At 40.7% G+C, this 26,068-nt stretch overlaps 1 non-coding gene across 1 annotated transcript; it reads right to left on the bottom strand.

The window, feature by feature from the left end:
• Positions 1-8,247: 8,247 nt before the first annotated feature.
• On the bottom strand, positions 8,248-8,320 carry Trnak-cuu (transfer RNA lysine (anticodon CUU)). The gene has a single exon. It is a non-coding gene; the product is annotated as a tRNA-Lys (tRNA).
• Between the last annotated feature and the right edge of the window lie 17,748 nt (positions 8,321-26,068).

Raw genomic sequence — 26,068 nt, 5'->3', positions numbered from 1 at the left:
GAATTTGACCCCCAGAATCACATACATAGTGTTGTATATTGTTAATCCCAGCACTCAGGAGGTAGAGGCAGGAGGATCAGGAGTTCAGTATTGTCCCTGGCTATGTAAAGAGTTTGAAGCAAGCTTGAGCTACGTAAGACCTTGTCACAAAAATGGAAATAAAATCCACATCTAAATAAGTAATTTAAATATCAAGGCCTTTAAATATAAAGGCCTTCTCAGGCATTTAAGGTTTGTTGTTTTTGTTTTTGTTTTGATGGAAGCTCAGGATTTAGACCAGTATGAGAGTGTGTGTCCAGCATAAGGGAAGTACTGAGCTAGATGTCAAGCGCTGCAAAAACTCAATACATTTTAAAAGTTTGTAAACTTTAATTCCAGCTCCTGGGAATCTAACACCCTCTTCTAGCCTCTATAGGTACTATGCGCATGTATACACACACACACAAACACCACACACACACACACACAACACATACACAACACACACACACACACACATACACACACACACACACACACACACACACACACACACCATATAAACAATTTAAAAGGTAAAATGTTGATCATTTCCCAGACATCTTTTTTCAGGAAGCTTCTAGAAAACATACTTTACCAACCCAAGGCAATAGACCAAGAAAAAGAAAAGCATTGGATTTCAGAAGCAGACAGTCTAAAGAGGGAACAGAAAGAATTAAGAGAATAGTAGGGACGGAAGTTTTAAGAGGATAACCTGTTCAAGCTGGAACAAGACAGGGCAAGGGTACAGCAACAGTCTGAGCACAAAGTGAGAACTATCAAATTCCCTGACAGCTTTCCTCCACACTCTGGAAAAGCTGAGCCTCATAGAAGGGTTAAAGCGCTCAGAGCTTATTGTTAAAAGAGAAGAAACAAACAAATAAACAAAAAGGCAGACAGTGAAGTAACCACATTGTGAGTTCAGAACGGGATATCCTCTCATTGGACTCACAGATGAAGTAGTTCTCATTTCTGAGTTGGTGATCTGGCCCATCCAGTAGCTACTGAGAAGGATGAATCTCTTCCTCTGAGGATTTGTACTTCATCTCATCCAGCTTTGGTAACCAGAACCAGAGATTAGACACCTTAAATTTTTTGGTCCAGCTCTCCAACAGGAAGTCACGTGGAAGGACTTGACATCCCCAGAGCAAATGACTGGTCAACTCCTGGGAGTGGCAACCCAGTCTGGGTTATAAACAGTGGCAGAGTAAACAGGGAAGCCAATGCCCCGCTTAAAAAGTGAACCAATAGAGAACAAGAGTCAGGCGAGCTGAATTCTAACATTTTATCATGGCATAGTTAAATAATGTCTAAATTTTAAAAATCAAGAAAATGATAGAATATCGTACCTACATAAATGATAAATAATAGACATGTGAAGCATAAATGAGATAGATAGATAGATAGATAGATAGATAGATAGATAGATAGATAGATGATAGACAGATAGATAGAAAGATAGATAGATGATAGGTAGATAGATGGTAGATAGATAGATAGATAGATAGATAGATAGATAGATAGATAGATAGATAGATACTTAAATACATATATACATAGATGCATAATACATAGATACATCAATAATCATAAATATATAAAAGGTTCAGTGAATATTTCATTGATTTCCTCTAAAGAATATCATATTTGCTAAGAAGGAAAAGAACATGGCATGGATATTCTTGTAGGATGTGTTGCATAATTAATATGTTATAATTTTTCAATGAAGTTTAGTAGAGTGTTGAATGCCATGGCCTCTTGACAGAGATGGTAGTATAGACATGGATGCTAGAGCTAAGTCAGGAAGAGGAGATTAAAGGTGGATTATAAACCACACTAATGACGAATTTCTGTTTTAGAAAGAGTCTTCTAGCAGAGAATGAATTAAATGAAGAAAGACCTCTTATGGGGTCAGAGAATTCCTTTTATGAAATACTCAAGTAAAAAAAATAGAGGTTGAAGAGTTAGTTCAGTGGTTAGGAGCACTGGCTGCTCTTCTGGAGGACCTGAGTTCAATTCCCAGCACCCACATGGCAGTTCAAAATCATCAGTAACCCCAGTTCTAACAGGTCCAATGCCCCCTTCTAGCCTCCACAGGCTCTGCACACACATGGTACACATTCCACATAAAATAAAACTTCAAAAAAAATTAATAAAGTCAATAAAAGATAGAAGGTCTGAACAAAGTATTATAGAAACAGGAAGAAGAAAATGAACCCATCAACTGGTAGGACCCAGGGAACAGTTGATATCAAGTTCTATCATGAGCCATAAGAGGAGTAAAGGTTGAGAGGAACCAGCAGATGCCACTTGTCCTTCAGAGAAACAGGCATATTATTTCATTTTACCAGCATATTATTTCACTTTGGGGGAACATTCTATGCCTTCTCCCTCTGTGAAACATCCCAAAAGATGCTTCTGTTGTTTAAAAAAAAAATCTATCATACACCCTTCTAACTTCAGTCGCTATCACGTCTTGAATATCTGAAGGGACATTTATAATTATTACAATGCTGCCTTTTCTAAATTGCTAAGTGGGAGTAGGTTCCTGTGAAGTGACCTCTTAACGGAAGAAATATTCTTAAATGCTAACTCCCCCTTAAGTGGCATTTCTTTCTTTATTAAAAAAAAAAAAGTCTTGCTGTTATCCATATTGAGAGTCTGACCTACCCATCCCATGACGTCAGTACTTCCCTCTTCTGTAACCAAGAGTTAGTTAACTGCTTCTTTTATTCCATTGTGTATACTGCCAACAAGTTTTTCTTCTAACATTCTGCTTCAGTCCTCTTATTCATGACTCACAAAATCTTCTGGGGGTTTTCCTTCCACGTAAAATAAATATGCATGTCCTGTATAGTGTATGGCTGATGTCAATATTACTATTAAGCATTTCAATGAGCTACAGAGGAAAGCATTGTGGTGGTCCTCATACCACACACACACACACAAAAAAAATGTCAAAGGGAAAGCAACCATTTCAGCATCAAATCTGAATTTTTTATTATTATTATATGTGCATTGGTGTTTTGCCTGCATGTATATTTGTGCACCCATGTGTATGTCTGGAGTCCAGAAAATGCCACTGGATCCCGGGGAGTTACAGACAGTTATGAACTACCATAAGTTGCTGGGGAATCAAACCCGGGTCCTCTGGAAGAGCAACTGGTGCTCTTAACTGCTGAGCCATCTCTTTCGCCCCTAAAGTGAATACTTTCCCTTTTCTCTTTTCTATCCACCTTCAAATGCTGCATACTCTTCTTGATAATCTCAGTTAAGTATTTTTAAGTGGAGATATCTACAGGGATCCTTAATGATATTCATGTGCAGGATGCATTTACATATAATCCATATACACTTTGCATTTTTATATTTGTTTGCTTGGAGAGGAACTCAAATCCTTAAAGGCATTCATAGCGGGAAATACTGCAGGGCAGGAGCTGGGACAATTCTCTCCATACTCAGCTCCTTCTCTCAGTCTTGGATGGCTTGTCTACTCATAGGTCAGCTAGCTGTCCCCTCAGACCACCATAGGTCAGCTGGCTGTCCCCTCAGATCAGAGGTTCATTCCTTTTCCTCCACATGCTCTTTCTGAGATACATTACCAACGGTTCTTCTAAATATTTAGCACTCATGACACATAAAAAATCTAATAATTAATAATAGCACATCTTGAGTCATTGCTTATGTTTGTGGCATACCTGGTTACTAGGCAACCCTAGAATCCTACATCTTAGACATCCTCCCATTCTGTATGTCATCTTTACTAGATCTCACCATGCAGATATTTAATAAGTATTTGTTGATATGAAACAAGCATTTTACTTTTCATAAAACTATGTTATTCAAGTACTTATTAAACTTATAGTATGCCAAGGCCTATCATGGAGTGGGCAGGGAGAAGTATTCCCCACCCAAGGTGGGGAGAGAACTTTTTGGAAGGGGCATGTACTCATAAAGAAGTAAGTTCAGAAAACGTGAGAAAAGGTCCATCCTTCAGGAGATGTTTGAGACACTTAACAGGGGACTGATAGAACTGTTCTGTGGGTTGCTGCTGAGCCTGAGACTTGATACCTGGAATCTGCACAGTGGAAAGAGAGGACAATGGACTGACTCAAGCTGTTCTCTCTCTCTCTCTCTCTCTCTCTCTCTCTCTCTCCCTCTCCCTCTCCCTCTCCCTCTCCCTCTCCCTCTCCCTCTCCCTCTCCCTCTCCCTCTCCCTCTCCCTCTCCCTCTCCCTCTCCCTCTCCCTCTCCCTCTCCCTCTCCCTCTCTCTCACACACACACACACACACACACACACATGAATAATTGAGACAATAAAAATAAGATTACTGGCCTGGTGGCTAAAAACATTAAGGAAACGGGAGATGAGGATAAGTGGAATAAAAAGAAACTGATTGGCTAGGTGTGGTGGTGCACGTCTTTAATCCCAGCACTCAGGAGGCAGAGGCAGGGGGATCTCTGTGAGTTTGAGGCCAGCCTGGTCTACAGAGCTAGTTCCAGGACAGCTAGGGCTACACAGAGAATTCCTGTCTTGAAAAACAGCAACAAAAAAGGAGTAACTGTCACATATCCCCTCCATCAAACTGGCCCAAAGACGAAACAGCCTGTTAGATCAGCATAGATCACATTAATTCTGACCAATCCAAAATGTGGGTTATTGGCACTGATGTTCCCAAAGAAGTAATTTAAATTATATTAAAGACTACATAAAGACTTAGAGATTTCACTGAAATATTGCTTTCCTTGTCTTAGAACTGGGAACAGATAATTAGACCAATTTCACTGGAAATAAATCCTTTGTGTTCTTTAATTTGAATAGGTTTTGAATTTATTATCCCTTATTAAATTACTTTACAAGTTAATGTTATCTAAGTAGACTGTTATTGGTAGATTTCCTTTGCATAAAAACATCATCTTTCTTCTAAAAATATTACTTTAAAAAAAATGTCCAGTATAATAAGCTTTGAAGAGGCCAACGGTATAGATCACTGATAGAGCACTTACCTACCATATGTCAGGAGTGGATTCCCACCATGGCAAAGGAAAGATTAAAGCAGGCCACATCTAGTCAAATGTAAGCATCATGAGGACAGCTAGAGTTTTACTTGGATCATTGCCATTTCTTGATGCTTAGAATAGTCTGATATACAATAAGGACATAGTAAATGGTGCATAAGCGCCTCCATCAACATGTAAGGCTAACTATGGATAAGATGACCATGTACAAATGATGTATAGTGTGACATGTGTCAAAGCATAGGTGAATTACAGGAAGACATGGGAAAACAAAGGAGAGCGGATGATTGGGGCTGGAGGCAAACTCACCATAGCTCCAAAGAGGAATTACATCTTTCCCATTGTTGATGACAACCCAAATGTCACCCACTCCCCTGACCCCACAAGTAAATCATTTCCATTTGCCTCCCAAGTCCATCAGCCCATTCCCAGGCCACATCCAGACAGTATTTTCTATGACTCAACTAGGCAAGATTTATCATTTCTCTGCATTCTTGTGGTTTATTGTTCATAGAAACAATGGAGCATTTTACACAGTGATCCTTTCTTATCTGAGTTCTCATTACTTAATTTATTTGCCCAAATGAATCGCAAATATTTTCACATAAAATTCACTGCCTAAAAAAATTTTAATGCTTTGTTAAATATTCACAAAATGCCTGTGAAGATGCTCCAACCACACAAATTACAGGTAAGAGGACGAATCTTAGCACACCTCCAGGTTTTCTTTGTTTAAACTAATTATAATTGTTTTCTCTGTGGTTGACAGGAAATGCTTTTGAAATGTTTTTAAAAAGAAACTATAAATTAGATGAATCAAAGATGTCTAGAACAGCCACCCATCTGAAAAAAAAATGAAATGTAAATATACATCGAACCAAACTTGACTGTGTATGGGCTGCTATTGCACACAATGATCTTTTTTCTAACATTGTCCTTTTGGGGGGTTCTGTTATGGCTCCTGCATCGGTCAGACTTTATGTCACTGGACAAAAGCACCCGAGAACAGTAGCTGAAAGGAAATAAAGCTTTGTTTTGGCTTATGGCGTTCGTTTTGTATTTTAGTCTCTTTGGCTAGCTCCATTGCTGGGAGGAGGCTGGGATACCACAGGGGAATGAATGTCTGCCCACCTCACATTGGTCGGGATGAACAGAGAAAACAAGAAAAGGAGGAGCCCAGGAACAAGGCATACCTTCAGAGACACCTCAGTAACACAATCAGAACCACTCCTCCGCTCTGACCATTTGCAATAACCTTTTCAATTACGACTCCAGCAATCTATTTAAATGTTAGTTAGTTAGTTAGTTAGTTAGTTAGTTAGTTAGTTAGTTAGTTAGTTCAAGAGCCTCATGATACAGTCGCTTCTCCAAAACCCATCTGCTGGCAGCCGAAGTCTTTAGCACTTAAGTCTTCAAGGGACTTTTCAGAGTCAAAGCCTAACATTACTTTTATTAAAAATCTAAAGAAATATGTTAGTGTCCTGACATATTAGTTAGTAACCACCAAGGCCTACAAAGGACCATCATGTTAAAATAGAAGGCGTGGAACATCCTCAAGGATAGTGGGGTGGGGAGGGGAGGAAGAGATGGGAAGGGAGGAAGCAATGGATTCAAGAAGGAACGAAATTTAAAAACAAGTCCAAATGAAAATGAAACCCTGAAATTACAACCCTAAATATGGACAATATCCATGGCTGCAAAGTACTGTGTGAAGAGCTAGGGCTGGATATCCGGGCACAGATGAATTTAAATACTGTCACTGTCCTAATGTTGTGTGCATATAAAGTAGGCACAGGGCTCCGGAAAGATAAAAACCAAAAGGAAAATGCCTTGAGGGGGGACATGGGCGGCAGCATGTGCTCAGCAAATGTTAGTTGTTTCTTCTCGCTCTTTTACGGGCAGTGCAATGAATCTATGTTTACACCAAGTGTGTGTGGGGGTGGCTGGTGAGATTTAAGGGCGGGCAACAGGTCATCATTTGAAGAAACAAGTAGAGCAGCTTCCACTGACAGTGAGGTCGAAATTGAACAGTTTTCAATTTATGGACATCCCAGGCAAATCTTCAAGAGCGATGAATCTGAGCTATTTGGGAAATAAGCTTCACTTCGTTCCCTTAAAAGGGGAGGGAAGCAGAAACACAAGGATGTGACATATAAAGAGAATTTCTATGGATAATATAAATAAAGGCAGTTGAAAACTAATACTTTTAAACAACAAAACCAAGGCTCTTAGGGAAATGTAATAGGAAGAATTAAGGTTATATATAGCCATAACAATGACAAGGGAAATCACAGATGATTCCATGAAGACAGAGCTGTCGCTGCTGATCAAAGTATGCATACAGAAGGAAAGTCTTGCAAGAGGGTTAGTTTTATAATAATGCCCTCAGATAGTCCTTTAGGGCTGATGATTATACTAATCACATCTTGTGGCTTTTTCGTCTTTCACTACCTCACCACTTGGTTACCTGCAGATCAATTCGCCATCTCCATCAACCCAGTATCTCATGCAGAAGGCTGAGATAGATCCAATGGCTGCGATGGAGGATTTATGATAGTGTTGTGACATTTGCTATAGCCTGTACCTAAAAAAAAAAAAAAACTTGGTGAGACAGACTATGTGTCAACATTGCTTCACTGATGTGTAAATCAGGGTGGTGAGGAAAACAGGATATGAGACAGCGAAGGATCAGAAGTACTACAGGCGGTGTCGCTCTACCAGCACTGGTGTGAAAAAGGCTGCTGGAAGCCATGGACAGATGCCAGGCTGGTGGATCCTCAGGAACCTTAGTTTGGTTCTGGGCAGGTCAAACGGAGAAATGCTGTTCTGGGACAGTCCACTGAAAACACAGAGGGACCTGAAAATTATTCTTGCAGTTCCTCCTCACCTTCTGCCTCTGTAGTGGGTAGCCATTCCAGCTTTGATCTGGAAGTTCCAACCCCCATTGAGGCTTCGGTAACTGTCGCGCCTACAGGGTGGGGCCAAGAGAGGGCCCTGAAGACCTGAGATCTGGATGTGCCGGCTCGCTTGGTTCCTGGACCCTGGATGCTGGAGGTAGACGATCAGAGTTCTTCAGAGAACACTGCCTGACTGTGCCATACCTTTCCTAGACCCTGCAACCTACCTATCCCTTCATTTGTAAGTTACGTCACTAAATAAACCTCCCTTTTAACTACGTGGAGTGGCCTTAGTAATTTAACCAATATCTGGCGCCCAACGTGGGGCTCGAACCCACGACCCTGAGATTAAGGGTCTCATGCTCTACCGACTGAGCTAGCTGGGCTAGGGGTTGGAACTTCCAGATCAAAGCTGGAATGGCTACCCACTACCTGCTTCCCAATGGGCTCCAGTTGTTTTTGTAGCATGGAATTACAGATTGCTCCATGATCTTCATCCGAATGTGGTATTTGATCAAGATGTGGCAGATAGGCTTCAAAGATTATGTAACTCATGAGAGGGAGGCAGGGAGCTTAGAGAGTGAGGGGGTACATGAGATGTATACTACTTCCAAAGGAGATTCGTCAATCAGACATGAATAGGGACATCATGTTAAGGAGAAAAGTTTACAAGAAACTAGTTTGGCTGTTTATTCATGACATGAGGAAACAGTACAAATAAAACTGTAGATTATGCCAAAGCAATTGTATTTAGTGGACAAAAAAAAAAATTGTTTTTACAAGTGTGAACACCACACATGAACTTCTTGTATCTGAGGAATTCATTCCAGTTAGTGGTCAGAACTGGTTACCGGTTGGAGATAAATGAAGAAATGACGTCATGAATAGTCACTAGCAAATTTTTTGAGAAAATATGAGAGGGAGAACTAGCCTTTCTCAGGGAGGAGCCTCCTTATTGGTTATTCAATACAAAATGGTCTCCCCTGGAACCATATATCTACAAATAATAAAAACTGACTCAACAATTTATATTTATATATTTGTAAATACTTACAGATGAATATGTATGTCACAATAATCATCCAAGAAAAGGGAGTATCAATTCAGAGCTGGGGCGTAGGAGGGGTAGTTAGGAGGCATGGGAGGAGTTGGAATGAGGGTACCCAAGGGGGGTTGGAAGGAGAAAAGGGGAAAATTGATATAGTTCTATTTTAATTTAAAAAGTATTACCTTTGCATGAAATTAAAAATATGGATCATGCAAACTAATTGTCACGTGTGTGAGTGTGACTATGACATACATCATATTCAAATGCACAGTTTTTCGCAGCAGAGTTGGTTGTCTGTAGTCATTCATGCCAACAGATGTCCATTTTCAGCTGGTTTTGTCTTGTTGCTTCATCTGTGACTTCAAATGGTGGTTCAAATTCATATCCTTTCAGGAATAAAAGCCCAGCCACCAATGCCCTAGACCAGAACAAAGATTCAAACCTGGAATGTTGTTTGTTTCACTTACATCCTTCAGAACATTCTCTCTTCCTTCCATTCGCCACCAAACCACAGTAGGCCAAGAACACCAATTTTTCTCCTCTCTTCTCTCACCAATCACCCTCAAGCAACTATTCAATCAATAACCACATATTTGTAATTGACTCACCTTGTTGCCAAGTGTTGTTTGAATTCATTGTGCAACTTTGACATGTTATTGTATCATTTTTCACCTCACAGTGCATATCTATTGCAGAAGATTATAATTGGTATCTGATTTGATGCATGATTATTATCACATTCTGTATTCAAATATATGCACTAATAAGTGCATTTTTACACAATTAGATGTTGGTTTTACTAATACTTTGTACCATTCCAAAACTACACGAGTTATTATATGAATATTTTTAACTTTTGTTCCATAAAGAGGTGGATTGTGCTATCTTGGCATTTTTTTTCCCACTTGAAAAAATGAAACATAGATTTTGTTCACTGAAAACTTAAAGAAATACATCAAATATACATTTCATTTTGTCTATATAGAGTACATATTTGCATATGCATGACTTATACATGTTTATATATGTGTATATAATGATACATAGCCATACGTGTGTATATCTATATGCACACACATATATGTGTATAATTATGTACACTGTTTAGCATTCTAGAAAGCATAAAAAACCCCAGCTTTGGAGATGAATAGACTTAATATTGAACTTCCTCTCTCTGACTTGCTGGCTGAGTCTCAAGTTCTTAAAATGAGTTCTTAAAGTGATAAAATAGCTATTCTGCATAATAGCTGCTTCATAACGTTCCCACAAAACTTAGAAGTAATGTGTATAAATACCCTAGCAACAGTAAGTCTAGGAGAGAGTTCAGCACTCACGTTGGAGAGCGGGCTTTACCAATAAAGTATGTGCCACACAAATATGAAACCTGAGTGGTATCCCCAGAACCCACATAAACAGCTAGACATGAAGTGTGTGCCATTAATCCCAATGCTGGGAAATCAGAGACAAAGGGATTCTTGGGAGTTGCTGGCCAGCCAGTCTCACTGAATCAGCAAACTCCAGGTTTAGTGAGAGTCTTTATCTCAACAAATGAAGGTGGAATATAACTGAACACAGGCCTTGGAAGACTGGAGCTGGATCTGACCTAAAAGCTTCCTCCCTGAGGACTAGCTTTTGTAGTACCCCAGGGTGCTATGAAGACTTCCAGGAGAGGAAAGCAAAGTCCTACCTGACTGTGACACCAATAAACTACAACAAAGACCAACTTGGCAAGGTATCTGTGTAGCTGCAATAGTGGCACTTGTGTCTTAGAAGTAACCAACAGATGTCTTATTGGACTTAAGACCCACTCACCAGGAAAGAAATCATGTCTGGTCTGTAAACTTAACCCACTACCTGAATCTAATGAGGTTGTGGATCTTAGAGAAGAACCTACTGATGCCCCTTTCCTAGACCAGTAGAATCCCTGATTGCATTCTAACTACTTAATCCTGATACCCACAGGCAGGTAGCTCTCACCCTTATCAAAGAAGCTTCTCCTTGCACTAGCCATGGACCATCTCAGAAAACCATCACTGATCACAATTCACAGAATACCTGGGTGTGGGGTGCCCAGCCCCAACAGATACATTCTAACACAACTCCTCGCCTAAGACTCAGGGAACATCACAGGAAAAGAGGCGGAAAGATTGTAAGAGCCAGAGGAACAGGAAGTCTGCTATGAGACTGTGTCTCCTAAAAATGGCAAAAAAGCTTCGCCCATGATACCACAGCAACATGGCTGTCTAAATAAGATCCAAACAGTGTCAACATCAATAGACACCCGTGTGGAAGGAAGAAATCTCAAGGAACCCCACATACAGACAAAGAACTACAGGCAACAGAGAGGGAGAATTAGTTTTCCCCAAGAAAACACCCCTAACTGATTACCCAATACCAAGTGATAAATCCTCAAATCGTGTGCACACAAGCAACACTAAATGCACAACAATGATAAAGAATAAAAAAGCCCATGAATTTGAAAGGGAGCAAGGGAGGGAAACATGGGAAATGTTCGAAGCAGAGGATCAAACATTTGCATTCTAACCACTTAATCCTTATACCCACAGACAGGTAGCCGGGTTGGAACGAGGAATACTGGCCTAGTTGCTTTTCCATTGCTATATGATAAGATACCATGTCCAAGACAAATTATAGGAAAGAGAGTTTATGTGGGGCTGATGGTTTCAGAGGGGGAGGGCAGGATGGTGGAACAGAGGTAGCAAGCGGCAGGCTTCTGGAGCCACGGCTGTGAGTTCACATCTCAAAGAGCAAGAAGACCGCAGAGAACGCACTGCACATGGTGAGAGGGTTTTGAAACCTCAAACTGGCCCCTAGTGGCACACCTCCTCCAACAAGGCTATTCCTCTCAACACCTCCCAAGCAACCACCAAATGGAACCCAAATATTCAGTTACGCGAGCCGAGGAGAACCGTTCTCACCCAAACCACCACAAAAGGAAGGGGAGAATGATATAATTATATTTCAATTAAAAATGTAAGAGTGATCGACAAAAAGGCCAGACTTCGACTTCTGGATTTCACAACTGAACCTATCTATACCCGTGCACACATACGCACACGCACTCATGACCACCCTCACATAAACATCTGCATACATACACCAAAAAAAGAAACAGAAAAAAGTTTAGTGTTCAGTTGATTCTCACTTCCCTTTAGAGTCCGGCAGATCTTTTTCCCCCGACTAAATCTGTTTCCCGAGCCCACGATGATGTTGGCACCCATCACATACCAGGAACTCAGATGATGCTGGCAGAACGCGGCGGCGTGATGGGGACCATTGACAGCGGCGGCGTTAGTCACTAAGGGACTCCTGAGAGCTTTGTGCTTTCTTCGCTCTGACATCTAAAGAACATGGAGACTCCCTTTTTTTCAGGCTGTCTGGGACCTCTTTCAGGAGATGTCGTCGTAGGGAAAAGTTTTAACGTTTCTGCGATCTTTTCAAACTGCCTTCCTACCTAATCTTCCAAGCAGCAGGCATGGCCGTGGCAGTTCTAATTTGGAGCAGCAATTTCTATGCCATCCCTTGTGAGATAATTATTTGTTTTGTGGTTCTGTAAAGAATACAATAAAATCAATTTTAAATACAGATGAGAGATTAGAACTAAGGAAAAAATTTCTAATTCATCCTTTGCAATTCACCTTAGGAAAAACCTTTTTTTGATTTCTCCCTCAAATTTGATCAGTTTTCATTGGTGTAATTTTTTCTTTAACAAATTGGACCTTCCATTCCTTTCCTATTCATTCATTTTTAGTTCATCCAGTTTTCCATTTCGATGCATTACTTTTAAAGAAAACAGGTGGATGGTGCCAGGGAACGGTGACATGTTTCCCAAACTGAGTTCTTGATTTCATCCGTAGCCGTGGAAGGGCGAACCTGAGTAAATTCAAAACATCTGATTGTTACAGCATTGAGATTGGCCAGATCGCAATCAACTGGAACTTCCTCCTCCCTAATTTTAATTCCATTTGAGAAATGTCCATGATAATTTGACCCAGGTCTCTCCACAAAGTAACATTATCTCAGAGTTTACAATTTCGTTAACCCCATGTGATTACTAGAAGGATCGTGCCAAGTCCCCCGCTGATTGCTCTGGGCTGGGATGGTTTTCTTTGCATGGCTTCAGGATGCCTTGCTTGTATTAAACATGGAAGATGCAGTGTGACCAGTACAAGCAGATGCAATGCCTTCGCAGAGAAAGTACCATGAAGGGGTCTCATTTAAAGCACACTGCGCAGCAGAACGGCAGTACTGATTAATAATTAAAAATCAAATCACGAAGTAACTGAGAAATTACTTTGAATACATTCAAGTAAAATTACGACTCAAGAATCATATTAAAACTTAGAGGAAGCTGACTTATCTGATTGAATAAATACTTTTCATAGCCTATTCTCATAACCAGACATGGAAAAATCTTAAAATTAAATCTGATAATTACTTTTCAAACCTAATCTAGTGCTCCCAATAATAAAGTACCAAGTTTTAGATAATCACTTCTCTAGTCATAAGGAGCTAATGAAATCTCAAACTCACAACAGTGATTTTTTTTTTAAAGAGACCTGAGTCAAATCATAATGGGACTAAATATAGAACTAAAGTCACATTTTATTAAGATCATCACATATTTATGGTATGTCTAAACATTATTCTAAACCTAAATTTTGTTTTGGTCATTGGTGTGAGGAGAAATATTTAGGATAAAAGATCCATTCACTGGAGAGATGTCTAGAACTTTCTTCTCCCTTAGGTATTTTTTTTTTAACTCTGAAAATAGCTTTTTAATTCTTCCTTGAATAGCTTTTGAAAACAGTAATGGGAAATAAGATAAATTTCTAAAATTTTAGAAGAGAGTGTTTAGAGGCTCTGTGACCTTGGAAGGATAGTGTAGCATGAAAATCAAACCCATATGTAAAATTAAATTAAATTATAAAATAAAAAATTAAATAATAATATGTAAAAATTAAATTAAATTATAAAATAAAAAATTTTTGAAAAATAATATGTAAAATTAAATTAAATTATAAAATAAAAAATTTTTGAAAAATAATATGTAAAATTAAATTAAATTATAAAATAAAAATTTAAAAAAAATAAGGAAAAGCCAAAAAAAAGAAAATCAAACCCTGCCTCTTGTAGCAGTTGGGAATATCTACACTGTAGTTCACATGACACAAATAGCATTGTCTCTGGATGGTGGGCTATGGGGAGTTTCCTGCCCTATCTCAAAAAAAAAAAAAAGTAGGAAGACAGGGTAATGATGGCTCATATCTTGTATGTAAAAGTGTTTGTCAAATAGATGGATTATCATGTACCTAATAACCTAAGAGAGGACTTTAATTCTCTAACATGTCTTCCATATTCAGAAAAGGTAAACGCATGAAATGACAGGAATGTTAACGATGGCCTTCCTAGCCATAGCTACATCAAGAAAAGCATATGAAGCCAAGGCGGTGGTGGCGCATGCCTTTAATCCCAGCACTCAAGAGGCAGAGGCAGGCAGTTCTCTGAGTTCGAGGCTAGCCTGGTTTACAGCGTGAGTTCTAGGACAGCCAGGACGACATAGAGAAACACAGTCTTGAAAAAAACAAAATGAAAACTAGGAAAGCATCAGGCTGTGCACCTTAAATATATTCAGTTTACAGTCTTGAGAGATGGCTTGGGGGGCTGGTGGTTAAGGGATTGTGCCGGAAGCATGAGGATCCCAGAACCCTTGAGAAGCCAGACAGAGTGTGGCTTGTCTGTTATTCTAGCGCTCATCCATTCAGGTGGACACAGAGGGATCTACAGAAGCCCATGTGCCAACTAACTTGTCTTACATGGTGGCTAATCAGAGGCCAGTCTCAAACAAGGTAGAAGGTCAGAAATGACACCCAAAGCTGTCTTCTGGCATCTACACACTTGTGCCTTAGTACACACATGTGTGCAAACACACACCCAAAGATCGATATACACGTATCCATGTGTAACTTTAAAAGTAATTGAATATATATTTGTGGAGGGCTTTTCCAACTGGGCTCAGAAATGTGCACTATGGAATAGGGACAAACGTGTGCACAAAAGAAATCCTTGTCCTGTTGGAGTCTGTTATCTACTTAGGTAACACAAACAACAGATTCGATAAGGGAGGACAATATGGAAAGTGTTGGTTGCTGATAAACATTTGATACAAAAATTAAACAAAGAAGGCACATTAGAGGTGTCAGGTGTAGGTACTGCCTGAGCTGTGCATGTTCAGCAAGTGGAAGGGTGGGATAAACGTAGCAGATAGAATCAAAAGGAGATAGAATGTAAAACACACTGGCCATTATGAGACGGGAACTCTGTGTGTGATGGAGAACCATCGATCGGGAGGCTTTTGAGCAGAGAGTCCACTCACACTATAAGAGGATCATTACAGCTGCTGCACTGTGGAGAAAACGAAGCAGATTGGGCATCAAAGCAAGAAAGCCATTGAGGAGGCTAGAGCAGCCATCCAAGAGAGAAACAGTGAAGGTTCCAGTCTCTATTATTCACTCTGCAATAGGCAATGTAAGAACTAAAATTTATATTTAAAAGTTACATGCCTGATCATCTAATCCTCACAACCCTGCGAAACAAATATTTTTGTCATTTAATAGATAAGGAGACTGAGGCTTTTCCCATATTACTCTGCAAGCAGATGGAAGAGGGAGGCTCAGATATAGGTCTATTGGCTTCCCCCACAAGAGTATCACTCTACATTTTCTTGCATATCTGCAAAATATTTTGTAATAATTAGCATCATTACATCCACAGGTTGCGTCAATAACCACATTCAAGGTGAATTAAAAAGGGGAAGAAGTTCTTCCATCCATCTCGGTCCTTTATTTTTCTGTGGATCTTGTACACAAGTCAAAGCAGGTAACTTATTATTTCCTAAATATTTCTTAAACTTTCCCAACCTGACCCTCAAAGCATCGAGTCTGATAATAGATCACACATCACTCAACCCCTGAATATTTTCAAGCAACCAACAAGTATATGGTTGGCTGCATCTGTTCATGACTTCACCTGGGGCACTCTTGGGGGAAATCCCAGAGATGTGTATGCCAGACCTCACAAGGAGTTGGCCATATTAAAAGACTATGTACAAGTCAAAAACATCTACATCTATACACCAGGCTTCTTGATTATAAAGAAATGGAGTACTAATGAGAACTGGGAATTAATAAAAATCCTGCTTCTGTGGTTATTAAAAAGCTAAGATTTCTTGGCTTGAGGTACAACATTTAGTATTTTTTTTATTGCAGTTCATTTTCACTTTTCTTTGTAACTTAGGAATAAATTCACTAGTGGGGGAACAGAAAAAATGGAATGATGAATTAATTATAAGATTAGAATTTCAGTCCCCTGGTTAAGACTTTGTTGCTGAAGACATCACACACTTGGATGACAGGACATGGAAAAATCAAGTTGGTACTAGAGAGAAAGTTTCCTCCCTGCTGGCTGCCTTTCATGCTACCAGTCTGGCCAAATCAGCAAGTTCTGGGTTCAGAGAGAGATGCTCTCATAAAACATGACATGGAGAGCCAGTGAGGAAAGCCAACAATGTCAACCTCTGCCCTCCACACAGATGTGTACATACAGAGAGAGACAGAGAGAGAGAGACATATATACACAGACAGGCGAGTACACACACAGAGAGAGAAAGACACACACAGAGACAGGCACACACCACACACACACACACACACACACACACACACACACACACAAACCACAATACTATCCAAAAGGCTAAAGATAGGAGGTTACTTTTCAGTTCCTCCATTTTCTATTGTACTTTAAATAGTAACAACAGGATTATGGTTGTAAAAGTTCCATGTCCCGCTTTCTCTGGGCTCCACCATCTGAGTGACAAGGGCTTCGGGGTGAGCATTAAAATACAAGCGACAGGTGATATTTATACACAAAAGCCTGGAAACGCCCATCTCCATTGAAGACACATCAAGAGACTTAAAGAAAGCAAACCGGCTACCCACTGAAGATTAAAATTCATAGAAGATCTGCTTCTACCAATGACTTTTCAGTATGGTTTCTGTACTTTCCCTGTCTGTGAGCATGAAAAGCTTGGGGCTCTCGCTGTCTTGAAAACACCTTGAGACTCAAAGTCTGGGTGGCTGAAGAGAAGAGCCATGGCTGATAACGTCTCACAGGGTGCTTACTCCATAGAGTGAGGCAATTCTGCAGCTCCTGCCTGAGTCACAAGCGAAAACACCAGGATGGTCTTCGGCTGGCACTGAGGCCGTTTCTCCAGAACAGGACGTGCTCCTTCCTTGAGGTGACAGGTTACACACTGGGTTGGTTTTTTTTTTTTTTTTTTTTTTTTTTTCATCCCTATTCAAAACATCTCATTCGCTGCCAAACTGTATGTAAGGGAAAGAAGCAAGGCCTGCCCTCAAAGGCTCCTCAGAGACCGAGACCAGAGAATAGCCGGACACACGCGCAGTATGAAAAAAGCCTAAATTAAACAATGGCTTTACAAGGGTACCTCCCCCATGTGACTCTGAATCAGAGTAAAGGGAAGTTCTCAAAAATCAAAGCAGTAGATGGACCTTTATTTGGAAAGTACTCATTAACAAGGCCAAGCCAAGCTTCAAGAACTAGATCTATGAGGAAAAATCCTCCCGGCATTGAAACCGGGGCTTTGATTCTGACTGCCTCATAAAATAAATAATAATATCCCCTTACAGATCAGGGTTACTTTCCAGTTTACAAAGCACTTTCCCATATATTATTCCATTTCATCCACACAGCATGCTTCCGAGGTACTGAGTCCTGACTATTTCTTCCTGGGGTTCAGAGGCTGAGGCACAGTGAAGAGACAAGCCTTCCTCAAGAGCACATGGTCATTAAGAAGGAGAATGGAGACGTCGACACAGGACTTTGCCTTCCCTGGCATATCTACGCAATTAGTAGACTAATTCAAAATTTCCAGGTTATTTCTGTGTTCACTGGGGAAATTCTCAGAGGACAGGGAGAACATGAAAGACGAAATACACCAGACTTGGACAACGGCAACGCTTCAAGGTGTTTTCTGCATGCTCTGTGACAATAGCAAGGATTTTAGTCTGGGAATGTAGTAGAGTGTTTACCTAAGTTGTGTCAGGCCTGCCTGCCTGAGTCATAAGTAGAAATGTTTGCAATTCCAACACCAAAAACAGAGGTCGGGGAGGAAGAAGGAGAGAAGACACTAAGTATATTTTGAAGGCTAACAAAATGAACTGTTTAAGATTAGTTTATTTTTATTTATGTATATGAGTGTTTTGTCCTCACATATGTATGTGTGCCATGTGCCTGCAGTGCCCATGGTGGCCAGAAGAGGGCGTTGAATCCCCTAGAACTGGAGTTACAGACAGTAGCCATATGAGTGCCAAAAACAAAGCCCCAATGTCTAAAAGAGCAGCCAGTACTCTTAACCACTGAGCCATCCCTTCAGCTCCATAAAATGATTTTTACTTTTGAATTTTGTACAGTTAACACCAAAGGCCAAGGATGCAATGTGTATGAAAAGCTTTGTTAATAAATAAATATATAAAATTTCCCCGATCAGTTTATAAGCATGATTAAGTATCTGCTAAGAAACTCAATATTATGATGTACCATGGTTGAAAATATGTCAAACTTATGTGGAGTAAACCAGAGTTACTTTTTGTTTGGTTGGTTGACTGGCTTGTTGGATGGCTTTATTTCCATTTATGAGTGATGATAGAGCATAGAGCTATGGAAAGACAGTGTTTTTTTTTTTAAAGTACCTCTAAGAGACCTAAGCATTTTATTTAGCTACTGAGAACTTTATATGATTGGGGGGGGGGGGGAATCATCAATTTTGTCTTCCTACCCTAGTTCAGAGGCAGCCTTGAAAAACAGAGCATTGGAAAGAAAGATGCAGAATTCTCAGTTTTAAAAGAGGCACATCATTGTGAAGACTGCTAGGGGACCAGAGTTAACTGCAGTCTGCAGGGAAGCCCTTTCCAACACTTGAGTGTTGAGATGACGTGGTAGAACACAGTGCTTGAGATGCCAATCTTACCTAATGTTCATACCCACTTCAAGGAGCCCTGCTTGTGCCAAATGGCACCCGTGTCCTACCCTAACGTAAGATAGCTACCATACGAAGAACTCATTCATGAGCCAGCAAATTGGACTTCTCTAGCCTGGAAGTACAGAAATTAGCCTCGTTAATTGAGATAATAAAATGAAGTTGGTAGGTTAGGAATATGAAGTCAGGGTTGGATCCAATCCAGCAAAAGCTTCTTTCAGACAAAAGATACGGGACCATAGAGCAGCCATAAGAACAGTGAAAACACACAGAGAATGGATGAACCTAGAAACACAGAGCCAGGGCTTGCTGATTTCACAATTGCTACATTCCTCCCGGCCTCAAAATGTTTTAGAGATGCCCTGGTATCCTTTCAGTATACTGTCTTCATCACCATCTAAATGTTTTTCCACCTCTTTAGAACAGAAAGCCTTAAATATAGCAAACCCAGAAAAAGGCAGGGCATCATTATAGTAAAGAGGCGGGATTACAAGGGGGAAAATTTGTGGAAAAGTTGAAGAGGAAACTAAAAACAACCCTGATGATGACAAAGATAAACAGTGAACGTGCAATCATAGCTGGGTGAGGCTGGCCAGAGCCGGGGACCAAAAGAAATGAACCAAATCCTGTTCGAAAAGCGCAGAGATCCTGGCAGCGAGGAAGGTGTTTATGAAAATATGTGCAAAGGAGCAATAAACACTCAAACCACTCAGAGTATGTTCTGAAACAGCCTGGTCTTTCAAAGAACTGAAGAAATGTGATGTTTCCTAATAGAATCGACTTCATATTACTAAACTCCTTTGGACTGCATTTTCTGCAATTCCATGAAAGCAATTGTTTTTATAACTCTCAGTAAATTTTTTTTTGAGACAGGGTTTCTCTGTATAGCCCTTGCTGATCTGGAACTCACTCTGTAGCCCAGGCTGGCGTCAAACTCACAAAGATCCACTTGCCTCTGTCTCCCAAGTGCCGGGATTAAAGGCGTGCACCACCACCACCCGGCAACTCGCAGTAATTTTAAGACCCAAATCAAGTGTGGCTTTACTATCTGATAAGTTGCTGTCAGTTTCCAGCTTTCTGGGTCATCACTTGTTAAAATCCTGGTTATCAGACTCACCGGAGATTTCCTACTTCATGAGTTAAATACAAAAGAAAGAATTCTCTTCCCACAAACACGTAGCCAGTTTTAGTGATGTTGGTTATTATCTGTTCTAGCATGTACGTTTAAACATTTTGACATAAGATATATGCAAGACAGTCTTGGTGGCACATGTCTTTAATCCCAGCACTTGGGAGGCAGAAGTAGTAGGATCTTTGTGAATTTGAGGCCAGCCTGGTCTACAAAGTGAGTTCCAGGACAGACAGGCCCATAGCCTTCCTCCAACAAGGCCACCGGTTCTAATCTTTTCAAATAATGTCACTTCCTCTGAGCCTATGGGGGCCATTTTCATTCAAAACACCACAATGGCCCTTATCACCTAAGGAAGCAATGACCTCTTAAAACTGCTTTATTTTATGCCATCTCCATTACACCTCTATAGCTTTCCACTGAAAATGCACACACACACACACACACACACACACACACACACACACAGGCTCAAAGGCACACCCACAAACACACAATTTTGTCTAGTCATTTCTAATTCTTCAAGCCTAGTTCAAATAGTACCTACATTGGAAATTTCACTCCCAACTCATCTGCTTCTGCTTTAAACCTCCCGTCCCCTCAAAACATCATAATGTATTATCTACAATCTCCTGCAGAGATCCCTGTAAAGGCAGGAACTTCAATCTAACACAATACCAGATCTACGATCACAGCCCTATACTGTGGTGATACTTCGTTTGTGCTCTCACAAATAAAGCTGGCCAGGAGATCAGAGTGCGGAGCTAGGTACTGGAGGCCAGGCAGTGGTGGCACACACCTTTAACCCCAGCACTTGGGAGGAGGAAACAGGAAGTGATATGGCTGGGCGGAGAGAGGAAGTGATAAGGCGGGGTGGAGACAGGAGCTTGGCCCCTTCCGCCTGAGGATTCGGTGGAGTTAAGAAGTCTCTCTAGTGGCTGGCTGCTCTGCTTCTCTGATCTTTCAGCTTTCAGATATCTGACTCCGGGCTTTTATTATTAAGACCATTTAGGTTTGTGCTGCACTGCACATGTTCCATGAATGAAAAAAAAAATAAATAAATAACTGAACTGCTGAGAAGCAGAGAAGCAAAAAAAAAAAAAAGGAAGCACTCTTAGATATTGAAAATAGTGGTTTCTGCAAATTTCCTGATGTCATTGTTTTCAGCAGCTGAACTCCATTGTGTAAATGTTCCATGTTTTCTTTATCCATTCCTTGGTTGAGGGACATCTAGGTTGTCTCCAGGTTCTGGCTATTACGAATAAAGCTGCTATGAACATAGTTGAGCGAGTGCCATTGTGGTATGAGTGAGCATCCTTTGGGTAATGGATGGAACTAGAAAAAAAAATCAGCCGGAGTAAGGTAACCAGACCCAGAAAGACAAGCATGGTATGGACTCACTCATAAGTGGATACTAGCTGTAAAATAAAGGATATCTATGCTGCAATCCACAGACCCAGAGAGTCTAGGGAACAAGATGTGTTCAATGGGGGGGACTCCTGGATCTTCCTGGGAAGGAGAAATAGAAAAGATTTTGTGAGTGGACTGCGGGTGGGTGGGATGGAAATATGAGCCATGAGGTTGGGGGTTTGGGGGGATGGCTCAAGGGAATCTCCCAGGAACCCACAAAAATGGCCCCTGTTAACACTCCTAGCAATAGCAGATATGTGGCCTAAACTGGCCACCTCCTGTGACCAGGCAAGAGTTCAAGTGGAGGTATTGGGACACCAACCCAGCCATATAACCTTTGACCTACAGTCTGTCCTGCCTATGGGATGTGCTGGAGTAAGGGTGATACAGAGATTGTGGGGAGTGGCCAACCAATGACTGGTCTAACCTAAAGCCCATGACAGGAGAGTAAGCCTACCCCTAACACTGCCTGGAGGACCCACTGGCTGGATGACCCAGGGACCTAGGATAGAACCAAACATGACTGGAGGAAAAAATGCCAATGTAATGATGCCGAACGATATTCTGCTATACTCATAGATTAGTGCCTAGCCCAATTGTCATCAGTGAGGCTTCATCCAGCAACTGATAGAAGTAGATGCAGACCCACGGCCAAACACTGGACAGACCTCAAGGAAACCTGTGGAAAAGGGAGAGGAAGGACTGTGGGAGCCAGAGGAGTCAAGGACACCACAAGAAAACACTCAGAAAAACTAACCTGGGCTCACAGGAGGTCACAGAGACTGAACCAACAACCAAGAGCCTGCATGGGACTGATGCAGACATTCTGCATATATGTGACAGTTGTGTAGCTTGGTCTTTTTGTGGGACTCCTAGCAGTGGGAGCAGGGGCTGTCTCTCACTCTTCTGCTTGCTTTTGGGAGCCAACTCCTCATAATGGGTTGCCTTGCCCAGCTTTAATTCATGGGGAGGTGCTTAGTCTTACTGCAACAAGATACGTCATGTTTTGTTGATATTCATGGGAGACCTGCCCTTTCCTGAACAGTAACAGAGGAGGAGGGGATGATTGTGGGATGGGTACAGAGTGGGGGTTGGGTGCAGGGACTATGAGGAGAGGAGGAAGAAGAAACTGTAGCTGGGATGTAAAATAACTAGATAGATGGATGGATGGATACATACATACATACATACATACATACAGAGATGAATGATAGATAGATAGATAGATAGATAGATAGATAGATAGATAGATAGATAGATAGATAGATAGACAGATAGATAGATTTTTTTTTAAAGAAAATAGTGGGTTCTGTCAAACTGAAAAGGGTTTAGAGCTGCAACAAGGAAGAATTATTCATCTCAGATCGTCTTAGGAGCTTGGGAACAGATTTATTCAAGACCGGAGTCTCTTGGGAATAGGATAGCTTGGCCTTCACCAACTCAAAAGTCTGGGAGTGCAATCACTACCTTTGATGCCAATCAAACACGGGGCTGACATGCATGCACATATAAGCGCTGTAAAATGTGGGCTCCTGTGCGCGCACACACACACACACGCGCGTGTGCACACACACACACACACACAATACTCTTCAGCTCACTGCTTTGAGCATAGCACAGTCAAGGTATAAAAATACAATTGATGATCTACTGAGGAATTAAAGTAAATAAATTTTTGTTTCTGAGAAAGAAATCCACTCTCCAAGCTGCACAAGTGTGAAATTTTAACAGACGATGAAAAATAACTTCTCACATGTCGAGGGCCTGGCTTCTGCCGCAGTCTGTTGGGCCATAGCTGAACAGCCTGGCCTCATGATTTAAATGCAAGCCCGAGATATATGCAGTATGGCCATGGCACTGAGTGAGAGGCTTTAATTCATTCACAAGTCACTGTTGTATAATGTGAACTCCGCGTGAGTTCCGTTACTGTCACGGGAAAGACATCTTGGTGGAGCAACTGGACACCAGAGAAGAAAGGCCTGTTTCTTCATCACCATGGGTTCTTTTCCCATGCTAAGTCACTGGGATTTGAATCAGTGGTCTAAAGTACCAGAGGAGCCTAGAGAAGTATCTACATATAATTGAAAACCAGCAGGGAAGAGTCCAAAGTTTTTGAAGCCTAAAGGAAACTGAGAAGGTAAGACAATGTGATGGGCTTTCTCAACATAAGGATCAGAACCCAATTATGTCACTGCTTGTTGCTCGTCCGGGCCACCCTGAAACAATCTGATCAGTACAAAAGGCTAGATCCTCCACCTCTGAACTTGAACATGTCACATTGCTAGGAAAGAATCATCACTCCCTTACTTGTATTATTACAGACAAATAGCATGCCTTTCTAGTCTGAAGATCACACTTCAAAGTATCACTGGTATGAAATTCTTGGAGATTTTCTGTCTTTTGGGTTCCTGAAAGGATCAAGCAAGATGGCTGGCAGAAGGTAACTCTATTGTATTTAGGATCATTGATGCAGAAGTTAAAAGGCAGATTAACAAGGGACTAGCATTAAAACTAGACTACTGGCCAGGCATAGTGGTGCATGCCTTTAATCCCACCAGTTGGGAGACAGGGGCAAGCAGAACTCTGTGAGTTCAAGGCCAGCCTGGTCTACATAGTGAGACACTATCTTGAAAACAAACGAACAAACAGATAACCTAAACAACTTAGTGTTCCTGAACGGGCAGCAAAGTACACCTGCTAATTGCAGCAGCAGTGGTCTGTCCCTAAGATTGTATATCCAGATTCCAAGATGAGTATTACCCACGAGTACCATATCATGAGTGTCACAACATATGCCCCTGTGTACAATTCTTGGGCTCACTGCCTTTAGTGAGAGATAAATTTACATGTGATAGATAATAGTCACCGCTTTACTGGACACAAAGGAATATTTGCAGAAATAACGTATTTTCAATGTTTACTCTAGCCCATCCTAACTTGTTCTTCAAAACACCTAAGATGATAATGGACAGTAATAAAGGACAAAAGTTCTACCTCCATGAGCAAAATTAGTAGACTCTCCCAAGAACCTCTCAGATACTCTTATGACATCTAACAGTGGAACTGAAAAATGCAGAGGCCTGTTTGTGCTTCATCTGTTCATACAGAATATTCCAGCCAATTAAAAAGCTGAAGAAAAACCAAATGGAAAGGCCTGGTGTTTCCTTTGCTCTTACTCCAAGCTCTTAGTGCTTGCTTTAGGACCCATAGACTATGGTCTTGCTACTTTTTTGACATTTTGAGACAGCTAAGAATCTATCAACTCTTTCCTCCTACATCATCCTATATCCATTTGGAGACTAATTCCAAGAAAAATTATAGAGAACTGAACACTAGAAATCATCCTAGCCATTTGTCCTTGGCATAGATTTCCAAGTACTCTGATGTATTACAGAAGAGATCCCAAAATAAAGTTCACAGAAGACTAACGTCATGAAATGGCTTTCAAAGGAACCTTGGAGACAAAGAGCTTGGGGGGAAGGATGTATAGCCCTTTCCTGGATGCTCACAGTAACATGTAACAACTTCAAAATATCCTCAGGAAATAAACATCATCAAACTTTTATCCGCCATTGCTAGGAAATAAAGTTCTCACATGACTCTTAATTCCCTACATAACAAATACTTTGCAAAGCCATCTGGACAAATGCTCATTAAGAGAAACAGAAAGTGGGGTTAAAGACCCCATTTCCTTCTCCATTCATCAAACTGCCCGAGGTGAAGGTCTGCTGATCCAGAGAGGTGGACAAAAAGGCCAACCCAGCCATTATCTAACAGGGTCAGTTGTGCCCTGGTTTTCGTCTGAGAAGAGAATTTCTCCTACACCAGAATTGTCTGTGAAGAAAAATAAGGACAGTCCACAAATGCTGTCTGATTGCAAAATAAGTTAAAAAGTAGAATTCTCTCTAACCTCAGATGAATAACTAGAAGTCATTTTAGTGTCTAGAAATGGTGCATAAATAAAAGAAAGAAAGTAATGTTCATGGCTGCAAAGGGGGTCATTGTCCAAAACTGACTCCATGTGCCAATGACTTAAATTTTTTAATTTCATCAAAATATGCAACTTAATCAAATGCAATAGCCTAAATACATTAATGGACCTGAAATAAATTGAATGTTTAAAAAAAATCTCATTCAAAAAATAACCCAGATCTTCAGAATGAATCATATAACAATGTGATTGCATCCTTTTGAGAAATAGATACTTGCCACATTATATAAACAATTGTAGGATATATAGGAAGACCTAATCCTCCTTGCTTAATTTATAAAACTAGTATAAGCCTGACATTAAACACAGCACACACACACACACACAGGAGGGCAGGGGGCTGACATATCCAATTTAGTAAACAGAATGAATGCAAACAGACTTTATTCCCAGAATACAAAGACTGTAATTCTCCAATGTACACATATGGGTTTATGCTTAAACTAGCTGATAAGAAACTGCTCGTGCCCATTCT

The sequence above is a fragment of the Peromyscus maniculatus genome, chromosome 18 (assembly GCF_049852395.1).
Source record: "Peromyscus maniculatus bairdii isolate BWxNUB_F1_BW_parent chromosome 18, HU_Pman_BW_mat_3.1, whole genome shotgun sequence".
Classification (NCBI taxonomy): Eukaryota; Metazoa; Chordata; class Mammalia; order Rodentia; family Cricetidae; genus Peromyscus; species Peromyscus maniculatus.
This window is presented reverse-complemented; position numbering and strand designations above follow the sequence as displayed.